Below are 20,377 nucleotides of genomic sequence, written 5' to 3' on the forward strand. Positions count from 1 at the left end.
CACCCAAACTCATTTCCTGAAGAACCATACAGAGAGATTGTCATCAAGAAGGCAAATGGAATGCTGGCCTTTATATCTGGAGGACTAGAGTACAAGGGGACAGAAGTTATGCTGCAGCTATACAAAACCCTGGTTAGACCGCACCTGGAGTACTGTGAGCAGTTCTGGGCACCGCACCTTCGGAAGGACATATTGGCCTTGGAGGGAGTGCAGCATAGGTTTACTAGAATGATACCCGGACTTCAAGGGTTAAGTTACGAGGAGAGACTACAGAAATTGGGGTTGTATTCTCTAGAGTTTCGAAGGTTAAGGGGTGATCTGATCAAAGTTTATAAGATATTAAGGGGAACAGATAGGGTGGATAGAGAGAAACTATTTCCGCTGGTTGGGGATTTTAGGAGTAGGGGGCACAGTCTAAAAATTAGAGCCAGACCTTTCAGGAGCGAGATTAGAAAACATTTCTACACACAAAGGGTTGTAGAAGTTTGGAACTCTCTTCCGCAAACGGCAATTGATACTAGCTCAATTGCTAAATTTAAATGTGAGATAGATAGCTTTTTGGCAACCATAGGTATTAAGGGATATGGGCCAAAGGCAGGTATATGGAGTTAGATCACAGATCAGCCATGATCTTATCAAATGGCGGAGCAGGCATGAGGGGCCGAATGGCCCACTCCTGTTCCTATGTTCCTATCCCTTTGGACTCGGCTGCATTAATTGTGGGTAAGAACATAAGAAATAGGAGCAGGAGTAGGCCATATGGCCCATCGAGCCTGCTGCACCATTCAATAAGATCATGGCTGATCTTCGACCTCAACTCCACTTTCCCACCCGATCCCCATATCCCTTGATTCTCTTGATGTCCAAAAATCTATCGATCTCAGCTTTGAATATACTCAACGACTGAGCATCTACAGCCCTCTGGGGTAGAGAATTCCAAAGATTCACAATCCTCTGAGTGAAGAATTCCTCCTCATCTCAGCCCTAAATGGCCGACCCCTTATCCTGAGACGATGCCCCTTAGTTCTAGACTGTTCAGCCAGGGAAACAGCCTCACACCATCTACCCTGTCAAGCCCTCTCAGAATTTTATATATTTTAATGAGATCACCTCTCATTCTTCTAAACTCCAGAGAGTTTAGGCCCATCCTAATCCATCTCTCCTCATAGGACAACTCTCTCATCCCAGGAATTAATCTAGTGAACCCTTGTTGCACCACTTCTAAGGCAAGTATATCCTTCCTTCGGTAAGGAGGCCAAAACTGTACACACTACTCCAGGTGTGGTCTCACCAAAGCCCTATACAATTGCAGCAAGATCTCCTTACTCTTGTACTCCAACCCCCTTGCAATAAAGGCCAACATACCATTGCCTTCCTAATTGCCTGCTGTACCTGCATAGTAACTTTCTGTGTTTAGTGTACAGGGACACCCAAATCCCTCTGAACACCAACATTTAATAGTTTCTCACCATTTAAAAAAATTCTGTTTTTCTATTCTGCCTACCAAAGTCAATAACTTCACATTTCCCCAGCAGTACCCCTACACACACCTGGGAGTCCCTAAGGCATTAGCTCTGCTAACTTGTACATAAGCTCTCTGGACTTAGTTGAATGAGGTTTGTCTCTACAGGGAGAGAGTGTTCGCTCTCTGTTTGGCAAACACAAATCCTACAGGTAGGTCTAGATTTCTCAATAGTGTGAACTAAACACTCTTAAACATGGTGATGACTTTCTACGTATATCAGGCACCTAGCTGATGAAAAACAAACCAAGACTCACATGAACAATAGTCACATGGGCAAGGTTTGGGAGGGTGCCCACATCTATGGAACCATAACCCAGCTAGTGAGTCAATGTTTTCAGAAAGTGAGAAAGAAGACAGAAAGGCTTGTATTTACATAGCACCTTTCACGACCTCAGGACGTCCCAAAGCGCTTTAGTCAATGCAGTACTTTTTGACGTGCAGTCACCGTAGTAATGTAGGAAAAACAGTAGACCTCTCATGCTCTTCTTCAAAATAGTGCCAAGGGATTTTCCACCTGAGAGGGAAGATGGGGCCTCTGTTTAAAGTCTCATCCGAAAGATAGCACCTCCAACAGTGCAGCACTCCCTCAGTACTGGAGTGTCATTCTGTATTTTGTGCTCAAATCTCTACAACCTTCTGACTCAGAGGCGAGAGTGCTCCCACTGAGGCATGACTGAGAGGGAAGAAAATTAGAGAGGAAAGATAAAAAATGGGAACAATGCTCCAATGTGGCAAATTACAAGACATGGCAGTGTGCTGTATTTGGAAGAGTCTGGGAGAAAGTCAGTGACCTGCCGTGTCCTCAGCCATTAAGTGCATCAGCATTCTTTAAATATTTTTACCTGGGGAAACTTCATCTCAGATCCTTAGTTTGTTGTAACCAGAAGCATTTTTAAAGGGTAAAGATGAGTATGGAAATAAAAAAAAAACAATTACAACAGAAGGAAATATAAAGTGGGAGTAGGACAAGGAGACAGAAGTTCAAATTAGTGAAAGATCATTTTAGGACTGATTTCAGGAGGTTCTTTTTCTTGCAGAGAGTGACCAACGTGTGGCATGGACTTCTGGGCAGACTGGTGGCGGTGAAACCCCTAGAATCATTTAAGAAACAGTTAGATGCAGCAGAGGAGTGTAGAATTGTTCTGGATGGATGAATTAAGAATGGCTGATTGGCCTTCTTCGCCAATAACTATCTTGCGATCATATTAAAAGACTGGGCAACACCTCCAAATAATCTGTGAGATAGATATGGACACGAGAGGGCGCTTCAGCCTAATAAGGATTCAATCCTCAACCATACGGATAAAGTGAATGCAAACCCACATCCAGAGAGGAAATTGGAAAAGGCAATTGAATTTGGAGACAGTATTCTGTTGAAAGGCATACTTACTGTGCTAGTGACACATTTAAATAAATCCAGGTGTGTTGAGTGCCATACAGTTAATCATTAGATGGATTTATTTTCCTATCAATAATGAGAAACAATCCAAATAATGTATTTCATTTGTTCGACATCTGGTTCAAAACCCTCCCCGACCCAAGGACTGTGAGAATCACCAGGGTCCCTAAAATCGTTTATAGGCCCCTACAGTTCTATGTGGTCAAGCCAATGCTTAGGCTGATATTCTGGCCCGAGATCACGAAGGTCACGGTTTAACCTGAAATAATGCTTATGATTTTTTTTATTTGTTCGTGGGATGTGGGCGTCGCTGGCGAGGCCAGCATTTATTGCCCATCCCTAATTGCCCTTGAGAAGGTGGTGGTGAGCCGCCTTCTTGAACCGCTGCAGTCCGTATGGCGAAGGTTCTCCCACAGTGCTGTTGGGAAGGGAGTTCCAGGATTTTGACCCAGCGACGATGAAGGAACAGCGATATATTTCCAAGTCGGGATGGTGTGTCACTTGGAGGGGAATGTGCAGGTGGTGTTGTTCCCATGTACCTGCTGCTCTTGTCCTTCTAGGTGGTAGAGGTCGCGGGTTTGGGAGGTGCTGTCGAAGAAGCCTTGGCGAGTTGCTGCAGTGCATCCTGTGGATGGTACACACTGCAGCCACAGTGCGCTGGTGGTGAAGGGAGTGAATGTTTAGGGTGTTGGATGAGGTGCCAATCAAGCGGGCTGCTTTGTCCTGGATGGTGTTGAGCTGTTTGAGTGTTGTTGGAGCTGCACTCATCCAGGCAAGTGGCGAGTATTCCATCACACTCCTGACTTGTGCCTTGTAGATGGTGGAAAGGCTTTGGGGAGTCAGGAGGTGAGTCACTCGCCGCAGAATACCCAGCCTCTGACCTGCTCTTGTAGCCTCAGTATTTATAACTTTGCCTATTCCACTCAATATCTTATATACACCACTTTAAAGTGCTTTCTTATTCATCTTTCAAGGTTGGAGTCTTGAGTTTTACTCGCCTTTTACTCATTGCTGTCTTCCAACATGAATGATCATCCCTTCTTGGGTCTCAGTGATCAGAACTGAATACAGTACTCAAAGTGTATTCAAAATGCGGCCAGAGCAAAACACAGTAAAGCTTCAACATCAGATCTATAATCTATCTATTTTGCAATATAGATGAGCATTCTGTTTGCTTTTTGATTGCTGCTCTGTATGGCTTTACATGGTCAGTATTGAGTCTACTGTCATTCCCAGAATCTTTCAGCTTCTCCTCTAGCTAGTTCAATATTGCATATTAAGTAAACTTGTCTCCATTTATTTTCAAATGTATAAAACCTTGTACTTGTATCTGCATTGAATTTAATCTGCTGTAGTTCTGTCCATTTGAAAATATTGTTAAAGTCCTTCTGTAATTCCTTGGCTGCTTCAACAGGTTCTACTCTCCCCTCCCTCAGATTATTACCATCTAGAAATTTGAGAAACCTACATGGAGTTTTTGGATCCAGGTCACTTACTTCGATCAAAAATAGCAGGGCTTCCAGCACTGATTCCAAGAGGCGTTCCATTCAGCATATCTTTCCAGCCCAACATCAATCCCCTAACTAGTACCTGTTGCTTCCCCTCTCAGCCAATTCCTTATCTACCTTCAGGTTTTGCTTAGGAATCACAGGAACAAGAGTAGGCCCTTCAGCCTCTCGAGCCTGTTCCACCATTCAAATAGATCATGGCTGATCTGTACCAGTTTAGAGTAGTTATAGAAAAGGACAAGGAAAAATCAAATGTGAAAATACTTAACTGGAAGAGAGCTAATTTCAGTGAGTTGAAAAGGGATCTGGCCCAGGTGGATTGGAATCAAAGATTGGCAGGTAAAACAGTAAATGAGCAATGTGAGACCTTCAAAGAGCAGATAGTTCGGATAAAGTCTAGACACAGTCCCACAGAGGGGAAAGGAGGGACATCCAAAGCTGGAGCTCCCTGGATGACAAAAGAAATAGATATTAAAATGGAACTGAAAAAGGAGGCTTATAATAAATGTCAGGTTCATAATTCAGTAGAGAACCAAGCTGAATACAAAAAGTACAAGGAAATAAAAGGGGCAAAGAGATTGTGTGAGAATAGAATAGGTTAAGAGGAAATGTAATAGAGGTGTTTAAAATCATGAAGGGTTTTGATAGAGTAAAGGAGAAACTGTTGCCAGTGATGGAAGGGTCAGTAACCAGAGGACACAGATTGAAGGTAATTGGCAAAAGAACCAGAGGCAAACGAGGAAAAAAAAATGTTACTCAGCAAGTTGTTGTGATCTGGAATGCACTGTCTGAAAGGGTGGTGGAAGCAGATTCAATAATAACTTTCAAAAGGGAATTGAATAAATACTTGAAGGGGAAAAATTTGCAGGGCTATGGGGAAAGAGCAGGGGAGTGGGACTAATTGGATAGCTCTTTCAAAGAGCCAGCACAGGCACGATGGGCCGAATGGCCTCCTTCTGTGCTGTATCATTCCACGATTCTATGATACCTCAACTCCATTTAACCACCTTTGTTCCATAATCCCTTGATACCCTTGCCCAACAAAAATCTAGTGATCTCAGTCTTGAAAATTGAATTGACCCAACATTCGCAGCCTTTGGGGGTAGAGAGTTCCAGATTTCCACTACCCTTTGTGTGAAAGTGTTTCCTGGTTTCGCTCCTAAATGGCCTAGCTCTAATTTTAAGATTATGCCCCCTTGTTCTGGATTCCCCCACCAGAGGAAATAGTTTCTCTGTATCTACCCAATTGAATCCCTTAATCATTTTAAATACCTCCATTAGATCACCCCTCAAACCAGCCCATCTTACAGTTGTGAAGCACTTTGATAGTGTTCTTGCTACCATTAGATAAATTTAATTGTAATGTTAGTCCTGTGCCACTCTTGTGCACCAGCACTTTTGTATTGGAGCAGCAGAGATGAAAGGTTACATGTTGCCAGCAGCTACCAGAACTGTTCCTTTCTACAATCACATACAATGAAAATGAAACAACTGAAACCAGCCTTAATCAAAGGTCAGTCATTCAAATGTCCATGTCCCTTTCATTGGTCCCTGGTCAGGAATGTGCAGTTCTTGTGTACATGGGCCAGTTACACAAGAACACAACATAAAAGAAGACTTGAGATACTCTGACTTTTTCCACCGGAGCAGAGAAGGCTAAGGAGAGGTTTAATAAAGACTTTTAAAATTAAGTAGCAGTTTAACAGTGTGAATAGGGAACAACTACTTTTTCTGGTTGGCAAGTCAGTGACAAGAATTCATCAATTATTGCTAAGAGTGTGAGGAAAGAGGTCAGGAGAAATTTCTTGATGCAGAGAGTTGGAAAGCTTTACCAGAGGGCCAGTTGAGTCAGAGACCATTGCATATTTGAAGGAAAGATTAGATAAACATTTGAAGCAGAAGAAGGTACTGCACTATGGGGAGAGAGCGGGGCAGTTAGTTTTGGATTGCTCTGGCAAAGAGCCGGCACAGGCTTGGTGGGTGAAGAGAGTAAACACCTAAATACACATATAGGAGGCCTTTCAGTCCATCTTAGCTGGATCTTAAATGAATCTCAGGTTTTTAACCTCCACTATTCTACCTGCAAAACCAATTCAAATGTCATCATTGTTTCCGCCCTAAGCTTTGGAATTTCCTTCCTAAGCATCTCTGCCTCTCTACCTCAAGCTTTTGGTCACCTGTCCTAATATCCCTTTATCTGGCTCCGTGTCAAATTTTTTTGATAATCGCTCCTGTGAAGCGCCTTGGGACATTTTACCACGTTAAATAAGTGCAAGTTGTTGTTGTTTTTGTAAATAAATTGTTCCTCCCTTTCTATACAGGTTCTCATTTTGCAGCTGGGTGTGCCGCAGGCCAGTTTAGGTGAGTTCCCTCTGGAGGATTTTGAGACAATTACTCGGCATTTTTTGACATTATTTGACATATCATGAAAAGACTTGTGTGGGTCAGCAGACATAAGAACATAAGAAATAGGAGCAAGAGTAGGCCATACGGCCCCTCGAGTGTGCTCTGCCATTCAATCAGTCATGGCTGATCTCCAACCTCAACCCCACTTTCCTGCCCGATCCCCATATCCCTTGATTCCCTTAGAGTCCAAAAATCTCTCTATCTCAGCCTTGAATATATTCAATGACTCAGCATCCACAGCCCTCTGGGATAGAGAATTCCAAAGATTCACAACCCACTGAGTGAAGAAATTCCTCCTCATCTCAATCTTAAATGGCCGACCCCTTATCCTATGACTATGCCCCCTAGTTCTAGACTCTCCAGCATGGGGGAACAACCTCTCAGCATCTACCCTGTCAAGCCCTTCAGAATCATAAATGATTCAATGAGATCACCTCTCATTCTTCTAAACTCCAGAGAGTATAGGCCCATTCTACTCAACCTCTCCTCATAGGACAACCCTCTCATCCCAGGAATTAATTTAATGACCGCCTCTAAGGCAGGTATATCTTTCCTTAGGTAAGGAGACCAAAACTGTACACAGTACTCCAGGTGAGGTCTCACCAAAGCCCTGTACAATCGTAGTAAGACTTCTTGTATTCCAACCCCTTTGCAATAAAGGCCAACAAGCCATTTGCTTTCCTAATTGCTTGCTGTACCTGCATGCTAAGTTTTTGTGTTTGTGACACCCAAGTCTCTCTTGGACACCAACATTTAATAGTTTCTCACCATTTAAAAAATATTCTGTTCTTCTATTCTTCCAACCAAAGTGAATAACCTCACATTTCCCCACATCAAACTCCATCTGCCACCTTCTTGCCCACCCACTTAACCTATCAATATCCCTTTGCAGACTCTGTGTCCTCCTCACAGCTTACTTTCCCACCTAGCTTTGTATCGTCAGCAAACTTGGATACATTACACTCGGTCCCTTCATCTAAGTCATTAATATAGATTGTAAATAGCTGAGGCCCAAGCACTGATCCTTGTGGCACCCCACTAGTTCCAGCCTGCCAAGATGAGAATGACCCGTTTATCTACTCTCTGTTTTCTGTCTGTTAACCAATCCTCTATCCATGCTAATATGTTAGCCCCAACCCCAACTTGCACAGCAACCTTTTATGTGGCACCTTATCAAATGCCTTTTGAAAATCCAAATATACGACATCCACTGGTTCCACTTTATCTACCTTGCTAGTTACATCCACAAAAAACTCCAATAAATTTGTCAAACATGATTTCCCTTTGATAAAACTATGTTGACTCTGCCTAATCATATTATTATTTTCTAAATGCCCTGTTACCATTTCTTTAATAATAGATTCCAGCATTTTCCCAACGACTGATGTCAGGTTAACTGACCTGTAGTTCCCTGTTTTCTCTCTCCCTCCTTTCTTGAATAGCGATGTTACATTTGCTACCTTCCAATCTGCTGAGACCATTCTAGAATCGAAGGAATTTTGGAGGATCATAACCAATGCATCCACTATCTCTGCAGCCACCTCTTTTAGAACTCGCAGATGTAAGCCATCAGGTCCAGGGGATTAAAAAACATAGAAACATAGAAAATAGGAGCAAGAGTAGACCATTCGGCCCTTCGGGCCTGCTCCGCCTTTCAAAATGATCATGGCTGATCGTCTAACTCAGTACCCTGTTCCCGCTTTTTCCCCATATCCCTTGATCCCTTTAGCATTAAGAAATATATCTATCTCCTTCTTGAATACATCGAATGACTTGGCTTCAACTGCATTCTGTGGTAGAGAATTCCACAGGTTCACCACCCTCTGAGTGAAGAAATTTCTCCTCATCTTGGTTCGAAATGGCATACCCCGTATCCTGAGACTGTGACCCCTGGTTCTGGACTCCCCAGCCATCGGGAACATCCTCCCTGCATCTAGTCTGTCTAGTCCTGTTAGAATTTTATATGTTTTGATGAGATCACCTCTCATTCTTCTAAACTCTAGTAAATATAGGCCTAGTCGACCGAATCTCTCCTCATACGTCAGTCCTGCCATCCCAGGAATCAGTCTGGTAAACCTTCGTTGCACTCCCTCCATGGCAAGGACATCCTTCCTCAGATAAAGAGACCAAAACTGCACACAATGCTCCAGATGTGGTCTCACCAAGGCCCTGTACAACTTCAGTAAGACATCCCTGTTCCAGTACTCAAATCCTCTTGCAATGAACGCCAACATACCATTCGCCTTCCTAACTGCTTGCTGCACCTGAATGCTCGCTTTCAGCGACTGGTGTACAAGGACACCCAGGTCTCGTTGCACCTCCCCTTTTCCCAATCTATCACCATTCAGATAATAATCTGCCTTTCTGTTTTTACAACCAAAGTGGATAACCTCACATTTATCCACGTTATACTGCATCTGCCATGTTCTTGCCCATTCACCCAACTTGTCTAAATCACATTGGAGCCTCTTTGCATCCTCCTCACAGCTCACATTCCACCCCAGCTTTGTGTCGTCTGCAAACTTGGAAATGTTACATTCCGTTCCCTCATCCAAATCATTGATATATATTGTGAATAGCTGGGGCCCAAGCACTGATCCCTGCAGTACCCCACTAGTCACTGCCTGACACCCGGAAAAAGACCCGTTTATACCTACTCTCTGTTTCCTGTCTGTCAACTAATTCTCAATCCATGCCAGTATATTCCCCCCAATCCCATGTGCTTTAATTTTGCATACTAACCTCTTGTGTGGGACCTTATCAAAAGCCTTCTGAAAATCCAAATACACCACATCCACTGGTTCTCCCCTATCTATTCTACTAGTTACATCCTCAAAAAACTCCAGTAGATTTGTTAAGCATGATTTCCCTTTCATAAACCCATGCTGACTTTGTCCAATCCCATTAATACCCTCCAAGTGTTCTGTTATCACATCTTTTATAATACTCTAGCATTTTCCCCACTACTGATGTTAGGCTAACTGGTCTGTAATTCCCTGTTTTTTCTCTCCCTCCTTTTTTAAATAGTGAGGTTACATTTGCCACCCACCAATCTGTAGGAAATGTTCCAGAGTCTATATAATTTTGGAAGATAATCACCAATGCATCCACTATTTCCAGGGCCACTTCCTTTAGTACTCTGGGATGTAGATTATCAGGCCCTGGGGATTTCTCAGCCTTTAGCCCCATTAATTTCGCTAGCACTTCTTTTTATTAATACTGGTTTCCTTCAGTTCCCCCTCTCACTAGATCCTTGGTTCCCTAACATTTCCAGGAGATTATTTGTGTCCTCCTTTGTGAAGACAGAACCAAAGTATGTGTTTAATTGTTCTGCCATTTCTTTGTTCCCCGTTATAATTTCCCCCATTTCTGGCTGTAGGGGACCTACATTTGTCTTCACTAATCTTTTTCTCTTGACATATTTATAGAAGCTTTTACTGTCAGTTTTTATGTTCCCTGGTAGTTTACTCTCAAACTTTATTTTTCCCCTTTTAATCAATCTCTTTGTTCTCCTTTGCTGAATTCTGAACTGCTCCCAATCCTCAGGCTTGCTGCTTTTTCTGGCAATTTTGTATGTCTCCTCTTTGGATCTAATACTATCCCTAATTTCTTTTGTAAGCCACGGTTGAGCCACCTTTTCTGTTTTATTTTTGCGCCAGATTTATTGGCTTTTAGTCCCATTAGTTTCTCAAGTACTTTTTCTCCACTGATATTAATTAGTTTAAGTTCCTCACTCTCACTAGCCCCTTGGTTCTCCACTATTTCTGGTATGCTTTTTTGTGTCTTCTACTATGAAGACAGATACAAAATATTTGTTTAACGCATCTGCCATTTCCTGATACCCCATTATAATTTCTCCTGTCTCAGCCTCTAAGGGACCAACGTTTACTTTTGCTACTCTCTTCCTTTTTACATACTTGTAGAAGCTCTTACAATCCATTTTTCTATTTCTTGCTATTTTACTTTCATATTCTATTTTCTCCCTTTTTATCAATGTTTTGGACATCCTTTGCTGGTTTGTAAAACTCTCCCAATCCTCAGGCTTGCTACTCTTCTTGGCAACATTATAGGCCTCTTAAATTAATTTAATACTATCCTTAACTTCTTTACTTAGCCATGGGTTGATCACTTTTCCTTTGGAGTTTTTATTTCTCAATGGAATGTATATTTGTTGAGAATATTGAAATATTTCTTTAAATGTTTGCCATTGCTTTTCAAACGTCATACCCTTTAATCTAATTTCCCAATCTATCTTAGCCAACTCGCCCCTCATACCTATGTAATTGGCTTTATTTAAGTTTAAGATTCTAGTTTTGGACTTAAGTACGTTACTCTCAAACTCAATGTGAAATTCTATCATATTATGTTCACTCTTCCCCAGAGGATCCTTTACTGTGAAATTACTAATTAACCCTGTCTCATTACATATATCTTGGAAAACCTGTTGTGAGTCAGTGGAACTGCACCATGTACTCTGGACTTGTTTACAAACTGTGGTCAACCAGGACTGTTCAAACTGTTAATATCGTGAATGAGCAGACATGTGGTGTGTCAAGATGAGCAGAGAAAGCGCTCTTAAGGGTTGGGTAGCAATTACTGGAAAAAGCTTGACTCACAAATGAAGGTAACTTATCAGGAGAGGTGACCACTGAAATGACATACCAAGAGTGGTTGAAACAGACGATTATGCCAGTGATTACATGCTATCCAGACCACCAAGGAAGGATAAAAGAAGATAGAATTAGTCACTTCGATGCGAGCCAATGGTGAGGAAACACACCATCTAAGAAGGTAGACGTGGGAAGAACCTTCGTGAACAAAGAGATTGATCGCCTCAGCATTCTGAGTGCTTTGCAGCCCATTTAAAGGTTATATGCCACATTGAGCTCCATCTGCCACAGTTTTGCCCACTCACCTAATCACCTACACAGAGAGTGGTTAGGATCTGGAATGCACTACCAGAGTGGGTGGTGGAGGCAGATTCAAACATGGCCTTCAAAAGGGAACTGGATAAGTAATTGAAAGGAAAAAATTTGCAGGGCGACAGGGATAGGACAGGATTGCTCTTGCATAGAGCCGGCATGGACTCAATGGGCTGAATGGCCTCCTTCCGTGTTTTAACCTTTCTATGATTCTATGTATCTAATCTGTTAAAGTTAAGGGAACTGTATCGTAATATTACACTGACAATTTTATTAAGATTGTATACGAACATACGAATTAAGAGCAGGAGTAGGCCATTTGGCCCCTCGAGCCTGCTCTGCCATTTGATAAGATCATGGCTGATCTGACTGTGACCTCAACCCCACTTTCCCGTCGACCTACTATAACCTTTGACTCCCTTGTTAATCAGAAATCTATCTAACTCAGCCTTAAAAATATTCATGATGTGGAGATGCCGGTGATGGACTGGGGTTGACAATTGTAAACAATTTTACAACACCAAGTTATAGTCCAGCAATTTTATTTTAAATTCACAAGCTTTCGGAGATTTTCTCCTTCCTCAGGCAAATGTTTCAAGATCTCCTTGAAGCCTACGCATTTATACATATTGAACAATAATACATGGTGTTTACAGACTGCCCCTGCAACTGCCCGTTGCCAAGGCAATCACCGTGTTCAGACAGAGAGGTGTTACCTGCAGAACCTCCGAATACACATTCAACAAAAAAACAAACAGGGAAAAAAAACAGAGAAAAAAAAAAACACAGAGAGAGGCAGAAACATCCGGAAGGCAGAGAGAGCCAGCAAATGACCCATTATATTAAAAACAGATAACATTTGTTCGCTGGTGGGGTAACGTGTAGCGTGACATGAACCCAAGATCCCGGTTGAGGCCGTCCTCATGGGTGCGGAACTTGGCTATCAATTTCTGCTCGACGATTTTGCGTTGTCGTGTGTCTCGAAGGCCGCCTTGGAGTACGCTTACCCGAAGGTCGGTGGATGAATGTCCATGACTGCTGAAGTGTTCCCCGACTGGGAGGGAACCCTCCTGTTTGGCGATTGTTGCGCGGTGTCCGTTCATCCGTTGTCGCAGCGTCTGCATGGTCTCGCCAATGTACCATGCTCTGGGGCATCCTTTCCTGCAACGTATGAGGTAGACAACGTTGGCTGAGTCACAGGAGTATGAACCATGCACCTGGTGGGTGGTGTCATCTCGTGTGATGGTGGTATCTGTGTCGATGATCTGGCATGTCTTGCAGAGGTTACCGTGGCAGGGTTGTGTGGCGTCGTGGACGCTGTTCTCTTGAAAGCTAGGTAGTTTGCTGCGAACGATGGTCTGTTTGAGGTTGGGTGGCTGTTTAAAGGCGAGTAGTGGAGGTGTGGGGATGGCCATAGCGAGGTGTTTGTCCTCATTGATGACATGTTGAAGGCTGCGGAGAACATGGCGTAGTTTCTCCGCTCCGGGGAAGTACTGGACGACAAAGGGTACTCTGTTGGTTGCGTCCCGTGTTAGTCTCCTGAGGAGGTCTATGCGATTTTTTGCTGTGGCCCGTCGGAACTGTCGATCGATGAGTCGAGCGTCATATCCCGTTCTTACTAGGGCGTCTTTCAGCGTCTGTAGGTGTCCATCGCGTTCCTCCTGTGTGAGAACCTCTCTGGATACATCGAGGGCATCCTGAAACCCATCGTACAGGGAACCCCCAGCTTCTGTCGTGACACTACAGACTTCCTACAAAAACTCAGTACCCACGGACCAGTTGAACCAGGAACACTTCTCACCACGATGGACGTCTCGGCACTATACACCAGTATCCCCCACGATGACGGCATCGCTGCGACAGCATCAATACTCAACACCAACAACAGCCAATCTCCGGAAGCCATCCTACAACTCATCCGCTTCATCCTGGATCACAATGTCTTCACCTTCGATAACCAGTTCTTTACCCAAACACACGGAACAGCCATGGGGACCAAATTCGCACCCCAATACGCCAACATTTTCATACACAAGTTCGAGCAGGACTTCTTCACTGCACAAGACCTCCAACCAACACTATACACCAGATACATCGACGACATTTTCTTTCTATGGACCCACGGCAAGGAATCACTAAAGAGACTACACGATAACATCAACAAGTTCCATCCCACCATCAAGCTCACCATGGACTACTCCTCAGAATCAGTTTCTTTCTTGGACACACGAATCTCCATCAAAGACGGGCACCTCAGCACCTCACTCTACCGCAAGCCCACGGACAACCTCACGATGCTCCACTTTTCCAGCTTCCACCCTAACCACGTCAAAGAGGCCATCCCCTATGGACAGGCCCTGCGAATACACAGGGTCTGCTCAGACGAGGAGGAACGCGATGGACACCTACAGACGCTGAAAGACGCCCTAGTAAGAACGGGATATGACGCTCGACTCATCGATCGACAGTTCCGACGGGCCACAGCAAAAAATCGCATAGACCTCCTCAGGAGACTAACACGGGACGCAACCAACAGAGTACCCTTTGTCGTCCAGTACTTCCCCGGAGCGGAGAAACTACGCCATGTTCTCCGCAGCCTTCAACATGTCATCAATGAGGACAAACACCTCGCTATGGCCATCCCCACACCTCCACTACTCGCCTTTAAACAGCCACCCAACCTCAAACAGACCATCGTTCGCAGCAAACTACCTAGCTTTCAAGAGAACAGCGTCCACGACGCCACACAACCCTGCCACGGTAACCTCTGCAAGACATGCCAGATCATCGACACAGATACCACCATCACACGAGATGACACCACCCACCAGGTGCATGGTTCATACTCCTGTGACTCAGCCAACGTTGTCTACCTCATACGTTGCAGGAAAGGATGCCCCAGAGCATGGTACATTGGCGAGACCATGCAGACGCTGCGACAACGGATGAACGGACACCGCGCAACAATCGCCAAACAGGAGGGTTCCCTCCCAGTCGGGGAACACTTCAGCAGTCATGGACATTCATCCACCGACCTTCGGGTAAGCGTACTCCAAGGCGGCCTTCGAGACACACGACAACGCAAAATCGTCGAGCAGAAATTGATAGCCAAGTTCCGCACCCATGAGGACGGCCTCAACCGGGATCTTGGGTTCATGTCACGCTACACGTTACCCCACCAGCGAACAAATGTTATCTGTTTTTAATATAATGGGTCATTTGCTGGCTCTCTCTGCCTTCCGGATGTTTCTGCCTCTCTCTGTGTTTTTTTTTCTCTGTTTTTTTTCCCTGTTTGTTTTTTTGTTGAATGTGTATTCGGAAGTTCTGCAGGTAACACCTCTCTGTCTGAACACGGTGATTGCCTTGGCAACGGGCAGTTGCAGGGGCAGTCTGTAAACACCATGTATTATTGTTCAATATGTATAAATGCGTAGGCTTCAAGGAGATCTTGAAACATTTGCCTGAGGAAGGAGAAAATCTCCGAAAGCTTGTGAATTTAAAATAAAATTGCTGGACTATAACTTGGTGTTGTAAAATTGTTTACAATTAAAAATATTCAATCACCCTGCCTCCCTTGCTCTCGGGGAAGGGAGTTCCACAGACTCACGACCCTCTGAGAGGAAAAAATTCTCCTCCTCTCCGTCTTAAATGGAAGGCCCCTTATTTTTAAACTGTGTCCCCTAGTTCTAGTATCTCCCACAAGGGGAAACATCCTCTCAGCATCTACCTCTTCTAATCCCCTCAGGATCTTATATGTTTCAATAAGATCACCTCTCATTGTTCGAAACTCCAATGTATACAGAGTCATAGAGTTATACAGCACGGATAGAGGCCCTTCGGCCCATCGTGTCCGCGCCGGCCATCAAGCCCTGTCTAATCTAATCCCATATTCCAGCATTTGGTCCGTAGCCTTGTATGCTATGGCATTTCAAGTGCTCATCCAAATGCTTCTTGAATGTTGTGAGGGTTCCTGCCTCCACAACCCTTTCAGGCAGTGAGTTCCAGACTCCAACCACCCTCTGGATGAAAAAGTTCTTTCTCAAATCCCCTCTAAACCTCCCGCCTTTTACCTTGAATCTATGCCCCCTTGTTATAGAACCCTCAACGAAGGGAAAAAGCTCCTTAGTATCCATCCTATCTGTGCCCCTCATAATTTTGTACACCTCAATCATGTCCCCCCTCAGCCTCCTCTGCTCCAAGGAAAACAAACCCAATCTTCCCAGTCTCTCTTCATAGCTGAAGCGCTCCAGCCCTGGTAACATCCTGGTGAATCTCCTCTGCACCCTCTCCAAAGCGATCACATCCTTCCTGTAGTGTGGCGACCAGAACTGCACACAGTACTCCAGCTGTGGCCTAACCAGTGTTTTATACAGCTCCATCATAACCTCCTTGCTCTTATATTCTATGCCTCGGCTAAAAAAGGCAAGTATCCCATATGCCTTCTTTACTACCTTATCTACCTGTTCCGCCGCCTTCAGGGATCTGTGAACTTTTTTTTTATTCGTTCACGGGATGTGGGCGTCGCTGGCAAGGCCGGCATTTATTGCCCATCCATAATTGCCCTCGAGAAGGTGGTGGTGAGCCGCCTTCTTGAACCGCTGCAGTCCGTGTGGTGACGGTTCTCCCACAGTGCTGTTAGGAAGGGAGTTCCAGGATTTTGACCCAGCGACAATGAAGGAACAGCGATATATTTCCAAGTCGGGATGGTGTGTGACTTGGAGGGGAACGTGCAGGTGGTGTTGTTCCCATGCGCCTGCTGCCCTTGTCCTTCTAGGTGGTAGAGGTCGCGGGTTTGGGAGGTGCTGTCGAAGAAGCCTTGGCGAGTTGCTGCAGTGCATCCTGTGGATGGTGCACACTGCAGCCACAGTGCGCCGGTGGTGAAGGGAGTGAATGTTTAGGGTGGTGGATGGGGTGCCAATCAAGCGGGCTGCTTTATCTTGGATGGTGTCGAGCTTCTTGAGTGTTGTTGGAGCTGCACTCATCCAGGCAAGTGGAGAGTATTCCATCACACTCCTGACTTGTGCCTTGTAGATGGTGGAAAGGCTTTGGGGAGTCAGGAGGTGAGTCACTCGCCGCAGAATACACAGCCTCTGACCTGCTCTCGTAGCCACGGTATTTATATGGCTGGTCCAGTTAAGTTTCTGGTCAATGGTGACCCCCAGGATGTTGATGGTGGGGGATTCGGCGATGGTAATGCCGTTGAATGTCAAGGGGAGGTGGTTAGACTCTCTCTTGTTGGAGATGGTCATTGCCTGGCACTTATCTGGCGCGAATGTTACTTGCCACTTATGAGCCCAAGCCTGGATGTTGTCCAGGTCTTGCTGCATGCAGGCTCGGACTGCTTCATTATCTGAGGGGTTGCGAATGGAACTGAACACTGTGCAGTCATCAGCGAACATCCCCATTTCTGACCTTATGATGGAGGGAAGGTCATTCATGAAGCAGCTGAAGATGGTTGGGCCTAGGACACTGCCCTGAGGAACTCCTGCAGCAATGCCCTGGGGCTGAGATGATTGGCCTCCAACAACCACTACCATCTTCCTTTGTGCTAGGTATGACTCTAGCCACTGGAAAGTTTTCCCCCTGATTCCCATTGACTTCAATTTTACTAGGGCTCCTTGGTGCCACACTCGGTCAAATGCTGCCTTGATGTCAAGGGCAGTCACTCTCACCTCACCTCTGGAATTCAGCTCTTTTGTCCATGTTTGGACCAAGGCTGTAATGAGGTCTGGAGCCGAGTGGTCCTGGTGGAACCCAAACTGAGCATCGGTGAGCAGGTTATTGGTGAGTAAGTGCAGCTTGATAGCACTGTCGACGACACCTTCCATCACTTTGCTGATGATTGAGAGTAGACTGATGGGGCGGTAATTGGCCGGATTGGATTTGTCCTGCTTTTTGTGGACAGGACATACCTGGGCAATTTTCCACATTGTCGGGTGGATGCCAGTGTTGCAGCTGTACTGGAACAGCTTGGCTAGAGGCGCAGCTAGTTCTGGAGCACAAGTCTTCAGCACTACAGCTGGGATGTTGTCGGGGCCCATAGCCTTTGCTGTATCCAGTGCACTCAGCCGTTTCTTGATATCACGTGGAGTGAATCGAATTGGCCGAAGACTGGCTTCCGTGATGGTGGGGATATCGGGAGGAGGCTGAGATGGATTATCCACTCGGCACTTCTGGCTGAAGATGGTTGCAAACGCTTCAGCCTTGCACACCAAGATCCCTCTGACCCTCTGTCTTGCCTTGGGTCCTCCCATTCATTGTGTATTCCCTTGCCTTGTTAGTCCCTCCAAAGTGCATCACCTCGCACTTTTCCGGGTTAAATTCCATTTGCCACTGTTCCGCCCATCTGACCAACCCATCTATATCGTCCTGCAGACTGAGGCTATCCTCCTCGCTATTTACCACCCTACCAATTTTTGTATCATCAGCGAACTTACTGATCATACCTTTTACATTCATATCCAAGTCGTTAATGCACACCACAAACAGCAAGGGACCCAGCACCGATCCCTGTGGTACCCCACTGGCCACAGGCTTCCAGTCACAAAAACAACCTTCGACCATCACCCTCTGCCTTCTGCCACTAAGCCAGTTTTGTATCCAAAGTGCCAAGGCACCCTGGACTCCATGGGCTCGTACCTTCTTGACCAGTCTCCTGTGGGGGACTTTATCGAAGGCCTTACTGAAATCCATGTATACCACATCCACTGCGTTACCCTCATCCACACGCCTAGTCACCCCCTCAAAAAATTCAATCAAATTAGTCAGACATGATCTTCCCTTGACAAAGCCATGTTGACTATCCCTGATTAATCCTTGCTTCTCCAAGTGGAGACTAATTTTGTCCTTCAGAATTTTTTCCAATAATTTTCCTACCACTGATGTTAGGCTCACTGGCCTGTAGTTCCCCGGTTTTTCCCTACTCCCCTTCTTGAATAATGGTACTACATTAGCGGTTCTCCAGTCCTCTGGCACATCCCCTGTGGCCAGAGAGGTTCTGAATATATGTGTTAGAGCCCCCGCAATCTCCTCCTTTGCCTCACACAGTAGCCTGGGATACATTTCGTCCGGGCCTGGGGATTTATCCATTTTTCGGCCTGCTAAAACCGCCAATACCTCCTCCCGCTCGATGTTAATATGTTCGAGTATATCACAGTCCCCCTGCCGTATTTCTATGTCTACATCGTCCTTCTCCATAGTGAAAACAGATGCAAAAAATTCATTTAGAACCCCTCCTACATCTGCCGGCTCCACACACAGATTGCCATTTTTGTCCCTAATGGGCCCTATTTTTTTCCCTAGTCATCCTCTTACCCTTAATATACTTATAAAACATCTTAGGATTTTCCTTTATTTTGCTCGCCAGTGTTATTTCATGGCCCCTCCTTGATCTCCTAATTTCTTTTTTAAGTATCCCCCTGCAGTTCTTGTACTCTAGGGCTTCCTCCGTCTTTAGCCTTTTGTATCTGCCAAAAGCCCTCCTTTTTTTCCTAATCCATTCTCGTATATCCCCTGACATCCAAGGTTCCCTGGAGTTCTTAGAACCACCCTTGACCTTTACGGGAACATGTTGCCATTGTATGGTCTCAATCTCCCTTCTGAAAGACTCCCATTGCTCCGATGCGGATTTTCCTACAAGCAGCTGATCCCAGTCCATTTTGGCCAGATCCTGCCTTATCCTATTAAAATCGGCCTTCCCCCAATTTAGAACCTTTATTTCCGGCCCCTCCCTGTCCTTTTCCATGACCACCTTAAATCTCACCGAATTATGGTCACTGTCACCAAAGTGCTCACCTACTAGCACTTCTTCCACTTGGCCGGCCACATTCCCTAGAATTAGGTCCAGTACCGCCCCCTCTCTTGTAGGACTTTCTACATGCTGGCTCAAAAAGCTCTCCTGGATGCACGTTAAGAATTTTGTACCCTCTAAGCCTTTTACACTCTGAGTATCCCAGTTAATATTGGGGAAGTTGAAATCTCCCACTATTATTACCCTATTATTTGCACAATTTTCTGAGATTTGCCTACATATCTGTTCCCTGACTGTTTGGGGGCCTATAGTACACTCCCATCAAAGTGCTTGCCCCCTTTTTGTTTTTAAGCTCCACCCATATGGCCTCATTAGAGGAACCTGCTAATATATCATCCCTCCTTATGGCAGTAATTGATTCTTTAATTAATATTGCGACCCCCCCCTCCTCTTATACCTCCCCCTCTGTCTCGCCTGAAGATTCTGTACCCCGGAATATTGAGCTGCCAGTCTTGCCCCTCCCTCAACCATGTCTCTGTGACGGCAACAATATCATACTCCCATGTGTTTATCAACACCTTCAGTTCATCCACCTTATTCGCAAGACTCCTTGCATTAAAATAGATGCCATCCAGCCTTGCCCTCACATATTTGCCCTGTCTTCCAAGCTGACTTGTTTTTTTCTCTATATTTGGCTGCACATCACCCCCTATTGTAGCTCCACTCTGTATCCCATCCCCCTGCCAAGTTAGTTTAAACCCCCTCCAACAGTGCTAGCAAACCTCCCCGCAAGGATATTTGTCCCGCTCTGGTTCAGGTGCAACCCGTCCGACTTGTACAAGTCCCACCTTCCCCAGAAGCAGGCCC

The 20,377-nt window shown here is 45.1% G+C and overlaps 1 protein-coding gene across 2 annotated transcripts in view; it reads left to right on the top strand.

The window, feature by feature from the left end:
* LOC137344825 (uncharacterized) overlaps nucleotides 1-20,377 on the top strand; it is a 43,535-nt gene that overhangs the window by 11,015 nt on the left and 12,143 nt on the right. For both annotated transcript variants that reach the window (XM_068008014.1, XM_068008006.1), the window contains exon 3: nucleotides 6,754-6,793. The gene's annotated coding sequence lies outside the window, so the exon portion shown is untranslated. The remainder of the gene's footprint in view (nucleotides 1-6,753; nucleotides 6,794-20,377) is intronic.

Source organism: Heptranchias perlo, chromosome 2, assembly GCF_035084215.1.
Source record: "Heptranchias perlo isolate sHepPer1 chromosome 2, sHepPer1.hap1, whole genome shotgun sequence".
NCBI lineage: Eukaryota > Metazoa > Chordata > Chondrichthyes > Hexanchiformes > Hexanchidae > Heptranchias > Heptranchias perlo.